At 49.0% G+C, this 14,150-nt stretch overlaps 1 pseudogene; it reads left to right on the top strand.

The window, feature by feature from the left end:
* Window positions 1-864: 864 nt before the first annotated feature.
* Window positions 865-7,926, top strand: LOC140205376 (perforin-1 pseudogene; annotated as a pseudogene).
* Window positions 7,927-14,150: the final 6,224 nt, after the last annotated feature.

Below are 14,150 nucleotides of genomic sequence, written 5' to 3'. Positions count from 1 at the left end.
GGCTTTGACTTCCCTTGTTATCAGGTAGAGACATAGCATTCAAATCTCAAGCAGTCTCCAGACTGACGGTTGACAGGGCTGGATGGAGACACCTCGTCCCCCTCTCACAATCCAGAGAGATACCAGTCTCAGGCCTGGATGTGTTAGGCAATCCTTCCCTTATCCCTTCCCTCCCGTCCTTCTCCATCTACCACACTCCACTCCTCAACTTACCAACACCCTCCCCTCCATCTCTTGTGCTGTCCCGTGATCTCGACCCCTCTCCCCTTTCCTCAACATCCAGACACTCCTGCATCTCGTTCTCAATTCTCTCCCTCTCTCTCTGCCTCCTTTTCTCGTCTCCCTGCCTCTCCCCCTCCCTCTCTCGGTCTTCCTCCTCTGTCCCTCCCTCTCTCTCCCTTTCTGTCTGCCTCTGTCTCTCTCCTTCCCTTTGGCTCTCCTCATCTCCCTTCCTCCCTTTGTCCCTCTCCTTCACCCCATCCCTTTTTCCCCCTTTCTCCCATTCCCTCTCTCTCCCCCTCACCCTCACCTCTTTCTCCCACTCCCCTCCCTCTCTCTTTCATTCATTTTACCATTCCATCCATTTTATAAATGCTGTTGAAACCAACAACTCTTAGATCCAACACCTCATCTACCCCATGTTCCCACCTTTCTCTCCTTTCCAAACCCACAGTAGGAGGGAGGGAAGAGTTACCATAGGGACAGGTCTTGTCTTTAAGCCTCCCATTGTTACTTCTCACTTCCATGATTGAGGCAGCCCACGAGTGTGAATTCCTCAAGACAGCCCCTCCCTTCCTGGCGACATGTTCTGAACCTTAATAAAAGGTCGGTGACTCTCTCAGTAGCTCAGACTCTGGAGTCGGGGCTGAGACAGACCTCAGCCACAAAGGGACAGCGGGAGGCACAGAGACAGGTCCCAGCTGGAGCAGACCTGGGAGAAGCTCAAAGTTCCTGGAAGAACAGAGACAGGTAGGCCCACTTCTCTGTCTCAGGGGTAGGAGGGTGTCCATTCGGCAATGCTACCCTAGTGTGGACCGATCCTCTCCCTCCCCTTCTCTCCATCACTCAACCTCTCTCTCCCCTCTCCAGAATAATCTCCTTCCAATACCCTCCTCACCTTTCCTCATTAGACCCACAGTCAATGCTGTAAACCCAGTGACGAGCAATGTTTAAAATACTCCACTGCCTCACTGACTCACCCATCTCTCCCTCTCTCATATCCAATATTCATTCTCTCTTCCTCTCCCCGTCCCCCTCCCTCCCTCCATTACTCCTTCTCTCTCACGACCTATATCTCTTTCCTCTCTCTCCCTATGCATAATTCTCACTTTTCTCTCCCTTTATTCACCTTTTTCTGCTTCTGTTCAAATTTCAAACTGAATAAATCACTGGTGAGGCCTCACGGGGTATGTGTCAGCAGTTTTGGGCCCATTATCTAAAGAAGGATGTGCCGACATTGGAGAGGGTTCAAGAGGGGTTCACAAAGATGATTCCAGGATTGAAAGGCTTGTCATATGAGGAGTGTTTAATGACTCTGGGTCTCTACTCACTGGATTCAGAATAATGAAGGATGATCACATTGAAGCCTTTGATAAAATGTTTGAAAGACCTCGATAGAGTGGATGTGGAGAGGACGTTTCCTATGGTGGGAGAATCTAACACCAGAGGACTCAACCTCAGAATAGACGGACGTCCATTTAGAATGCAGATGAGGAGGAATTTACTCCCATTTACTCCCTTGAGATTTATTTTCTTGCTGGCATTTATAGGGAAAAAGAAATACAACAGAATTTTACCAAAAAACATTTTACATGAAGATTCTCAGACTCAGAAATTCAGAATCAGGTTTGTTATCGTCGACATAGAGTGTGGCATGAAACTTGTTGTTTGCGGCAGCAGTACAGTGCAAGACAAAATATACTGTAAATTACAATGAGAAATATATATTTAAAAGTTACAAATTATATATTAAAATATAATTAAGTTTAAGTTAAATTAAACAAAGAGTAAAGAACAACCGATGTGCAAAACGAAGTCAAACTGTTCAGCGTAGAGGTGAGTGAACCTGTGAGTGAGAGAGCCTGATAATTGAGGAGTATAACTGTTCCTGAACCTGGTGGTGTGGGACCTGAGGTTTCTGTATCTCCTGCCTGATGACAGAGGTGAAGAGAGAGTATGGTCCAGATGAAGGGGGTCTTTGATGAAGGATGCGGCAGCGCTCCATGTAAATGTACACAGTGGTGGGGAGCGATTTGCCTGTGATGGACAGGACTGAGTCTATTACTTTCTCTCTCTATTTTTCATCTGTCTCTCCGTTTATCTCTCTCCCTCTCTCACCCTCTTTTCTCTTCCTCCACCTCTCTCACCCTGTCTTACCCTCACTTTCCCTCTCTACCCCTCCCTCTCTCCCCATCTGTACCCCCTCTCTCACCGCCCCTTGCTCATTCTTGCTTTCTTTCTCTCCCTCCCCGTCTTTCCGTCACTTTCTCTCTCTCTCCCTCCCTTTTTCTCTTTCTCTCCCTCCCTCTCTGTAGTTGTATCTCTCTCCCCATCATTTATGCTATGACTGAATCCTTCAGTCCATCTCTTTCCCAGTCTCTCCCTCTCCGTCCCTCCCTCTCCGGTCGAACCATCCAGTCTTTGCTCCATCTGGATCCTGTTATAACCTTACACTAACCTTCTTTACTGCCCACCACAGCACCAATTTTCGTGTCGCCCACTAGTTTATCAGTTATTCTCCTCCATTCTCTTCCAAGTTGATTGTACAAATGACAAACAACACTGACCCCTGGAGCACACCACTGACCACAGGCCTCTGACTTCTTCCACCTCTGATTTTAGATCCAAGTAGCTCGCTCACCCTGCTTCCCACGTGATCCCACCTTCCCAACCATACAACTGTGCAGGACCTTGTCAAAAGCCAAACTAAATTCCACATTGACACTACACCACCCTGCCCTCATCGGTTCTCTTGGGCATCTCTTTTAAACACTCAGACTAACTGATGAGATCCAATTTCCCCTGTACGAAGCCATGCCGACTTTCCCAAATCAGTCCTTCCCTTTCCAAATGCAGGTAGACTCCTGTCTCTCAACCTCTTCCAGTAAATTTCCAGCCCCTGATGCCAGGCGGACCTGCTAAAATAAAATCACAACATTAGCCCCTTTCAGTCTGTCCTTTCCTCAACTGGGACGAAGCAAAATACAAAAAGTCCTTGCAGAGTGCCGGTAATTTTTTCAATTGCTTCCCACAGTGTCTTAGGATGCACTTGGTCCAGTCCTGGGGATTGGTTCACCTTTATATGTCTCAAGACCCCCAACATCTCCCCCTCCCTTTGTAGTATCAATAACCTTTCAGCGCTGTTCTCTTCCCTGAACTCACTGCCTCCCATGAGCATCCCCACAGTAAACACTGACAAGAAAATTCAAAGATCCAAATTCAATTATTATCAAAGAAAGTATAAATTACACAACCGGAGATTCGTTTGCTCACAGGTAGCCATGAAGCAAAAAACACAAAAGAACCCAAGTAAAGAAAAAAATAAAAGACCAACACCCAATGCACACTAGAAAGGAAAAAACACAAACCTTATTCTTATGAGACATCAAGTATTAATGAAGTATTCATTAAGATCACTTGAAAACAGACTTATTTGCAGTTCATGGAATGGAAGGGTCCGTGGCAGCGTGCAGGGGAAAGTGGTTTAGTAATGGGAAACAGAGACCAGTGGCAGAAGGTCAAAGTTCGGACTGGAGGGTGATGGGTGATGGAGTTCACCTGGGTCAGGATCTGGTCTGCTGCTTTTGTTAATAAAGTCACTGAATGAATCAGCACAGAAACAGGTCCTTTGGCCAAAGTTGTCTGTAGTGTGCGTGTCCATCGCCAGCAATGAGAAACACAGACTTGCGCGTCAGTTTGTAAAGTGAGGGAGAGATGCGCAGGTCGTCAGCCTCACTCTCTCGCCCTCGTCGATCTGGATCCAGTGACGAGACGGGAGTCAAGGTGACTGGAGATGGGTCGGGATGCAATGGGTGACCAGGGTGATCGAGCTGTCTTACCATGCTCTTCGCACTCCAGAACGTGTGCTGGGAAATTACCTGTTCAGCCTGCTGGTGGTTTTGTCCACAGTGACATTATCCTGCTATAAGGTGGTGGTGGGAATGGACCCAAGTACAAGACACAGACACTGAGGTACTAGGGACAGGACTAGGATACAGGGAGGGCAAGGACATGGACATGGACACAAAAACCGGGAACCCGGAACAGGACTGGACAAGAGAGTGAGGAGTCCGGGCTTGAGACTTGAGGCGAGGCTCAAGGCTTGGGGTCTTGAAGCTCCTCCTGGGCAGGCAGGGCGTAGTACTCCACCCGACAGACGTGAGGGACAAGAAGGGACAGAACCAACCGCAGGGTAACGGCAATCTGGCCTGACTTTCCCAACGGCAGCAAGGGACAGGAAGGGACAGGACCCACCGCATGGTAACGGGAATCTGGCCGGGCTTACCCAACAGAGGAAAGGGACAAGAAGGGAGCTAGGTACAGGGTGGCTCCAGGACAAGACTTCAGGCAAGATGAGACAAGAGTTACCAGCGAGACAAAGCAAAGCTTCCAGCAATGCAAGGCGAGACAAGAATTTCAGGCGAGGTGAGAGTTACTGGCAAGACAAGGCAAGGCTTTAGGTAATGCAAGGTGAGACATGAACTTCAGGCGAGGCAAGAGTTACTGGAAAGACAGGGCAAGGCTTCAGGCGAGGAAACAGAAGGCAAGGGAAGGGATCCAAGAAGTAAAGACAAGAACAATCCAGCCACCACAGCCTAGTCTCTGTAGGTATTTATGCAGCCAGCCCCAACGAGAATCAGCTGCCTCAAATTAGTGCTCAACAGGAACAGAAACAGGGTAGACAGGAAAACCTGGAGCAAGGGTCGATGGACTGGACCGTGAACCGGAATGCAGACTTCACGGACCGGACCATGACATATCCTCCATTTGGTCCATATCCCTCTCAGCCTTTCCTACCCACCACATACTTATCCAAATGCCACACAGTAAAGACAAAGACAATTGTTTTGTCTACTTGCAATTTCTTTGACACATTCGATTTAGCTGTCATCATGTCTAATACATTCATGTCCAACAGAAGGATGCACTGCGAAGGGTTGGGTGTGGACGTAGGGCGCAAACCATGTGTAACATCATTTCCTATTCTCATTACAGACCGACCACCCTTCACTGGCCGAGGAGAGCCCTGTCCATACTGTGATGGATCCCAGGATGGGAGAGAGAGTGGGGATTTTACTCTGGGTGCTGCTGTTCCTGGGGGGGGTGGGAGCCATCTGCCAGATAGGCAGTGCCAGCGAATGCCAAAGTGCGCCCCCGGTACCAGGGTCCAATCTGGCTGGAGAGGGTTTCGATGTGGTGACGCTGTCACACAAGGGGGCGTACGTGGTGAACGTGGAGAGTTGGAGTAGTCGGGATGGGGCCTGCACCCTCTGTAGGAACTCACTGATGGGGGGTAGGCGGCAGCGGCTTCCCCTGGCCGCAGTAGACTGGCGGGCTCTGCGTGATTGTCCCCGGGCTGTTTCCAGTCAGCTCTTCCACTCGCTCTCTGAGCTCATAAAGTCGATCGGCTCCAGTGTGGACAACAGCTGGAGCACTGGCCTAAATCTACCCACCCAGCACTCACAGTCAATCGGTTCCAAATCCAAGCTCATGTCTTTTGCCATGCAGAAGGCCAAATCAGACCGCTACAGCTTCGCCAAACACGAGTTCCGTTGCCGTCTTTACCGCTACCGCCTGAAGGACCAACCCCCCCTGGCACCCCAGTTCTCTGCCCGTCTGAACCAGATCACCAACACCTCCTATGAGGAAGCCCGGCACCACTACCGCCAACTAGTGCAGACTTTTGGAACTCATTTCATTCGCTCGGTCGATATGGGCGGCTCCTTCCAGGATGTGACAGCCATCCGCACCTGCCAAGCTGCTGTGGAGGGCATCACCCCCGAGCAGGTGAAGGACTGCCTGGGGATAGAGGCCAGTTATCAGGTGGTGGCGGTGGGCAAGGGCAGAGCGGGCACAGGTTTCTGTAAGAAAAAGGCTTGGTCCCTGAACCAGACCAAAACTTTCCACCAGGCCTTCAACGAAAGGCTGACAGAAGCCGTGGGAGGTCATTCCAGTGGTGACACAGACATCCTCTTTTCCTCTGACCCTGCCAGCTTCACCCGATGGCTGAAGAGCCTTGAGGTCTCACCAGGTATCATAAAATACCAGCTGGCCCCTCTCCATCTCCTGCTACCTATCACTGACCGCCGCCGGGACCAGCTGAGGCTCTACCTCAGCGAGTACATTTTGGCCAACACCATGAAACGGGACTGCTCCAAAACCACCTGCCCCACTCCTGGGAGCAAAAGCAGATCCGATCCCTGTTCCTGCCAATGTCAGGAGAGCTACTGGGTAGACCGTCACTGCTGTCCCAAGCAGAAGGGCATGGGGCACCTGGTTGTCACTGTCAAGAGAGGCTTCGGTCTCTGGGGCGACTACATATCGGGCACTGACGGTTTCGTGGTGGTCTCTTATGGTAATGCCAAAGGACGGACCAAGGTGGTGAACAACAACAACAACCCTGAATGGAACACCAGTCTGGACCTGGGGGTGGTGGTTGCTCAGAGCAATGTGAATCTCACCCTGGATGTCTATGATGAAGATGTCTTGTGGAATGACCATCTGGGGACCTGCCAGGTGCCTCTGATCTCTGGTGTCACTGATCTCACCTGCCACCTTAAGCATGGCAGGGTCACCTACCAAATTTCCTTCACCTGTGCCCCACACTTGCAGGGTCGCACCTGCCACCAGTGTGCCCCGAGTCCAGGGGCCCATGGGTTCACCGGGCTCCTCCACTTGTCTGACTCCCCCACCACCCTTCCTTCAGGGAATGCCCTCCTCAAAGTTATCAACCCCTAACCCTTGACCTCTCACCAACCTCACTCCCAGGCCCAACGCTGCTTTCCATCCCCCCAGTCCTGCTATCATACCACCCCTCCCCTCTTTCCCTCTCCCCCATTCATCATTCCCATTGCCCAGATATTTCCCCCCTATTCTCTGTGACCCTGTACCCATCATCCTCTGTGTCTCATCAGTCCCATTGCCCTGACCTTTCCCCTCTCACCCACTCTGGCCCAAGGAACAATTCTCTCCAGGAGTCCTTCCTCACATCCATGCCCATGATCTTCCGTTGCCAAGGTCACCTTGTCTTCAGTCCAATCTCCCGACCTTTGCACTATCACCCTTAATAGTCCAGGTCACAATATCCCACACTCCCACCAGTCCCAGGCTCAGCCTCTCAGTGAGAGACCCCACACAACACTCACACTTTCCCAAATCCTCCAATTCTCTGGGCACCAGGAATTCCCAGTGGGAATGGGAGTCCCGGCTTGCCTGACTGCACCAAGCTTTCAGTCACTGGTGATTGGGGGCTGGGGAAGAGTACAGGGTGGGAAGACCATTGAGGAACCAACCACTCTGTATTTGTCATATCGCCACTGTATCACCCCAGCGGAAACCCCCCTCACCCCAACAAAGACCTGTGTTGGAGGGAAGGTGCCCCAACCAGCTTGCCAAACTGCAGGTAGCATAACGGCTTCAGCGTAACGTCATTTACAGATCCACTTGGCCCGTGCAGGAGGTGACTCACAGGCTCCATTTCCCACAATCCTGTCGCTGACAGGGACCAACTGGAGAGTCCCCGGCTGACCTGTGTCCCAGGATGGGTGGATTGTGTCGGAGCACGAGCATCATCACAGGAACATCGTACGCCTCCCTGTGCACGAGAAGCTTTGCAAAGCGATGCTTTGGAGACAGAAGAGATTGTTTGATTGCCTCTTGCCTTCTTTGTACCACTTGTGTTTTTGCAATAAACATCACTGAGCATCATTTAGCCTTTGGGTGTGAATGGTTACCGTGGTGATCTGGGATGTGGCGTTCCGGGGTGGTGAGGACAGGAACGTGGGACAGGGTGGGGGGAGAGGGGGAGGGGGAGGAAGGGTATTGTCCCCAATGGGGTTTGATGGGAGGAACACGGGAGATTGGAGAAGCAGGAATCTGCAGGGACAGAGATCAGCACCACAACACACACCGCAGAGACCGTCGGGGAGCGACACCATCTTTTACCAATGACACTGATGTTCCTGGATTGGGCTGGTGGACACCCCCACTTTGACAAGGGTAAGTGGTGAGAAAAGCACTCCCTCTTTAAGAACAGTCCATCAGACACAGACTTCCCCTTTAATTGGGGTCTTTAATGGGAGGAAGATTCTCTCTGTCTCAGAGGTTCCTGATGGGGGACAGATTCCCTCTTTAACTGGTGACACACACACATGCACAATCACACAATCTCACACACATACCCCCACCCACCCACCAACACATCAATTTCAGTGACTGCCTGGGGTGGCACCACGTTGGGCATGAACATAAGTTTTCCTCCAAAGGACATTCACGAGGAAATGAGAGCAGGAGGAGGCCACATGGCCCTTCGTGTCTGTTCCAGCATTCAGTTTAATCAGGGTCGATCATCCCAGGCCTCTTCTTCTACTGCGCCATTTCCTCACAGCCCTCAATTCCCTGACTTTTAAAATATTTATCTCCCTCCTCCTTCAATCTCTGCATTGGTGTAACCTCCACAATCCTCCAGTTTAGATATCCCCTCCACCATCTCGAGGAGAAGTCCCTCACAATTACACGCCCATCACCTCATCTTAAACAACACACACAGAACGCTGGAGACCAACAAATCAGTCAACATCTATGGAGGAGGGTGAGCAGAGAACATTCCACGCTCTGAGGCCCTTCATCGGAGCTGGAAGGGAAGGGTTAGAAGCCAGAATAAGAAGGAGGTAGGGAAGGGGGAAGGAGTACGAGCTGGCGGGTGATGGGTGAAACCAGGTGAAGAGGAAGGTGAGCGGGTGGGGAAGGAGATGATATTGAGAAGGTGGGGGGGGAGGATAGGTGAAAGAAGCAAAGAGCTAAAGAAAAGGAAACCTGATAGGAGAGGAGAGTGGACAATGGAAACAAGAGAAGGGGGAACCAGAGGGAGGTGTTGGGGAGCTCATGAGTTCGGAGAGAATAAGAGAAGGGAACTCTGGTTGGGCCACATCTGGAGTGTTACGTAGAGTTCTGGTCACCCCACGCTAGGAAGGATGTCGAGGCTTTGGAGAGCGTGCGGAAGAGGTTTACCAGGAAGCTGTCTGTGCTGTCATGAGAGGGTGGACAAACTAGGCTTGTTTTCTTTGGAGCAGCAGGGGTAGAACATAGAACATAGAATAGTACAGCACAGTACAGGCCCTTCGGCCCACAATGTTGTGCCAACCCCTGCCTCCCATATAAGCCCCCATCTTAAATTCCTCCATACATCTGTCTAGTAATCCCTTAAACTTCTCTAGTGTATCTGCCTCCACCACTGACTCAGGCAGTGCATTCCACGCACCAACCACTCTCTGAGTAAAAAACTTTCCTCTAATATCCCCCTTGAACTTCCCACCCCTTACCTTAAAGCCATGTCCTCTTGTATTGAACAGTGGTGCCCTGGGGAAGAGGCGCTGGCTATCCACTCTATCTATTCCTCTTATTACCTTGCATACCTCTATCATGTCTCCTCTCATCCTCCTTCTCTCCAAAGAGTAAAGCCCTAGCTCCCTTAATCTCTAATCATAATGCATACTCTCTAAACCAGGCAGCATCCTGGTAAATCTCCCCTGTACCCTTTCCAATGCTTCCACATCCTTCCTATAGTGAGGCGATCAGAACTGGACACAGTACTCCAAGTGTGGCCTAACCAGAGTTTCATAGAGCTGCATCATTACCTCGCGATTCTTAAACTCTATCCCTTGACTTATGAAACCTAACAGCCCATAAGCTTTCTTAACTACCCTATCTACCTGTGAGGCAACTTTCAGGGATCTGTGGACACGTACTCCCAGATCCCTCTGCTCCTCCACACTAACAAGTATCCTGCCTTTTATTTTGTACTCTGCCTTGGAGTTTGTCCTTCCAAAGTGTACCGCTTCACACTTCTCCGGGTTGAACTCCATCTGCCACTTCTCAGCCCACTCCTGCATCCTATCAATGTCTCTCTGCAATCTTCGACAATCCTCTACACTATCTACAACACCACCAACCTTTGTGTCGTCTGCAAACTTGCCAACCCACCCTTCTACCCCCAAATACAGGTCGTTAATAAAAATCACAAAAAGTAGAGGGGAGATCTGATAGAGGTTTATAAGATTATGAGAGGTAGAGATAGAGTAGACAGGGAGCATTGTTTTCCTAGGATTGAAATGTCTAATACCAGAGGGCATGCGTTGAAGGTGAGAGGGGGTAGGTTCAAAGGGGATGTGAGGAGGAATTTTTTACTCAGAGAGTGGCGGATCCCTGGTATGGTGGTAGAGACAGATACATTAGAGGCTTTTAAGAGACGTTTGGGTAGGCAGATGAATATGAGGAAAAAGGAGGCATATAGACATGATGTAGTTAGGAAGGATTAGTGTTTGGGTGTTTTTGATTTTCTTTTTAGCTGGTCTGGCATAACGTTGTGGGCCGAATGGCCTGTTCCTGTGCTGTACAGTACTACGTTCTATGTTCTATTATGGAAGGGCCACTGGAATGGGGAGGGAACAATTAAAGTGGGGGCAGAGGGGAGTGGTTGCCAGAAGCTAGAGAAATCGATATAATTAAAATTTAAGTTTAGTTATCATTTCACCAGACATGAATTTAGCCAAACAAAACAGCATTCCTCAGGGGCCAATCTGCAAAACATAAACAGCACTTGAATCAAAATAGCGAGCGAGAAAAAACTTAGTCACGCAAAAAAAAAAACAAATATGTAGCCCAAGTCGCTGAGGCACGTCCCGCAGATTGACGGTGCGGTATGCAGGCGCTCGCAATCCAGCCTGTCACTGCACCGATCGAACACTGGAGGGCAGCACCGACTACCCGGGTGTTGCTCCTACATTCTGCATTGGCCTGGTCATGGCAGTAGAGGAGGCCACGGGCAGGGAGTGGGAAGTCAAATCACAACGAGAGGCCACCAGGAGCCATGTCATAATGTTCTGCCGCCCAGCTGTCACCCTCAGCACCTCTCAATAAAGACTCACCTACCCCGTCCTGATCAGCAAAGGACAGACATCCAAATTCATGACAGAGTAACACAACAGGTTTTGTGATTATCGGTGTAGGCAGTGGAATGCCCCTCCTATAAGACGTGGGAAGTCAAGCAATGCCACATTGTGGGAAATGGATCCAGCAGCAGCTCCTGACAGATCTCAGCTGGAGCTGGGTGTACTCGGGATCATCCGGGAAGCTGGGGGATTCTCAGATGAGACTTTTACTGAGGTGCTCACCCCCTAGGTACAGGGGTCAGTTAGACTGGACCACAGAGCCCCCACAGTTATCGGAACATCAAAACAAGCAGTGAAATGCGTCGTTTGCGTCAGATCAGCGAGGGTCCTGCTGGGGAGCCCACACGCGCCGTTACCCTTCTGAGGCAACCTGGCATGACTACAACTTACTAACCCTGACCTGTGAGTCTTCGCAATGTGGGAGGCAGTCAGGACTCACAAGGTCACAGGGAGAATTCCAGACCAATTCCTGACACACATGAGATAGGCAGGATTTTTAACAGATGTGCCTCCTTGGTGTTAACTGAGAAGAAAATCATGGTTGCTCAAGAACTAGAGGAAAGAGGTGGAGATGCTTTGGAGACCAGACATTTGCAGACTTTCCTAATAGCTTTATTCTGCTCCTTCACATTTATTTTACAATCATCCATCCAGCTGGGAACAGCTCCCCTTTCATGATCTGGGATTGATTCCTTGGCTATCGAGTTGAGTACAGTGCACAAGGTGCTATTACTCAACTCGAATCCTTTCAAAACCAAATGATGAGGAAATCTACGTTCACATAATTCATTAAAAACAATCCGATTTGCCCTTTTACAATTCCATCTGGGGATATGAGACCCTGTCCTCTGACACGCATCTGTTCCCATTGTACAGATAACGGGGACATGGTCACTCTCCACCGTTGTATCTGTAACGCCCCGGGAAGGGCCTCACCGCTAATGTAATGGCTTTACTGTAGCAGCAGTGTTCGGGTTATGGCTACAGATAACGGGGGCTTTGGAATGTGCGTCATCCAGTGAGGGGGAGAGTGTTTCTTTACTTGTTGTGTGCCCAAGACCGAGGTCTTTTGTTCAGCGGAAGATGAAGAGAGAAGATGCCAGAGAGGAGAAGTTGTAGACACCAGAAAGGAGTGAACTTGGAGTGGGGCCAGGAGTCGATGAAGCCCGGGGGAATCGATGGAGGACCAGCGGGAGGGAAACTGTGAGCTCCAACTTGTGCACGTTAGATTGTTTCATTAAAATGGGCACTTTTCTTCTTGTTCTACTTTACTAACCCTCTAGTCAAATCAAGAATTATAAAGCTAAATCATTTAGTTGCATATGGTGTACTTTCTGTTATTTTGTGGTACTGATTTTTAACAGGATAACACATCATACAGTATGTACAGAAACAAGAGGTTTTGCACCTCAGAATTCACATGTTTGGCGGGGCCAGAGACTGTCTTCCCTGGACTAACCCCGCTGGCCAAACCGCAGGGTTACACATCATTATACACTTCTCAGTTACACACACTTGTTATATCCTCGATACCAGGGTAAAGTTTGTAGCAAAAACAGAGTTGCTATATTTACTCTTGTACTCCTACTATCATTCAGGCACACCAAACACTTTTCTTCCGGAAAGTCTTCCACCACTGTGCATTCGCATTTAGGTCACTACAACCCCACATAGTCAAAGTCCAAAGTAAATTTTATTACCAGAGTACATACATGTCACCATATACAACCCTGAGATTCATTCTCTTGTGGGTAAACTCAGCAAATCTATAGAATAGTAACCATAACAGAATCAATGAAAGATCAACCAGAGTGCAGAAGACAACAATCTGTGCAAATGCAAATATAAATAAATAGCAATAAATAATGAGAACTTGAGATAATGAGATAAAGAGTCCTTAAAGTGAGATCATTGGTTGTGGAAACATCTCCATGGATGGGCAAGTGAGTGTAGTTATCCTCTTTTATTCAAGAGCCTGATGGTTGAGGGGTAGGAGCCATTCTTGAACCTGGTGGTGTGAGTCGTGAGGCTCTTGTACCTTCTACCTGATGGTAGCAGAGAGAAGAGAGCATGGCCTGGGTGGTGAGGACTATGAACATTAAAATCGCCACAGTATACGGCCTCAATTTCCCACTTCCACTATATCAGGTGTTAACCTTTCACAAGGGTTATAAAGTTTAGTATCTGCACTTTACTATTGTTCAGAAGCGGGGGGGAGCGCGGGGGGCGCGGTTTCAGACCGACTGTGCGGTCTCGTGCTTCCGTATCTCCAGGAAGACGTGTGCCCTCGGGGCTGGAAGGTTGGAAGTCAGGGAGCAGTCCTATGGGCGTCCCAGTTCCTCGTTGATTTCACTGACTGAAGTGTCATGGGAGACTGATAGATCCAGACTGGAACACCAAGACAGCAGGCAGTGTGTTTCTCTTGAAACACGGACAAAATTCGAAACATAAACAAGATTTCAGCCAGGTTTCCTGGACAACATATAACATCACATTCATTTGCTAAACCTTCAGAAAATTTCTTAAACTCTTGACCATTAATGTCCAGCATTCCATTATAAAATCAGAAAAAAAAACACTGGCAACTCTCCTTTGAAGTCTGAACATTATTTATGCTTCCTTATAAGGTTTCATTAATCACTTCTAGAGTTGTCTTTCATCTCTAGAAGTTTTTCTGCAACTTTTAATATAATTTTATTTTTTTCTTTTACTTTTAGTTTGTGCCGTACAATTTACCACATCTGCCATGGAAGTAACAAACTTTAGTTTATGTACAATCAGAGAATCCTTTAATATACACTTATGCACTTTACACACTGTCTTTAATCTATCCGTATTCTGTATACTATCACAGTCTTCTGCACTTTCTGCAGAGCCTCTGCATATGATATTCCCATTTCCACCCAAACAGGCTGCACTGTCGAAGCAGAGGAATGTTCCCCTCCACAGTTCCTACAACTTAGCCTGACATCTTCTCCACAA

Source organism: Mobula birostris, chromosome 11 (genome assembly GCF_030028105.1).
Source record: "Mobula birostris isolate sMobBir1 chromosome 11, sMobBir1.hap1, whole genome shotgun sequence".
Lineage (NCBI taxonomy): Eukaryota > Metazoa > Chordata > Chondrichthyes > Myliobatiformes > Myliobatidae > Mobula > Mobula birostris.
Note: the sequence above shows the minus strand (reverse complement) of the source record. Positions and strands in the feature narration are given on the sequence as shown.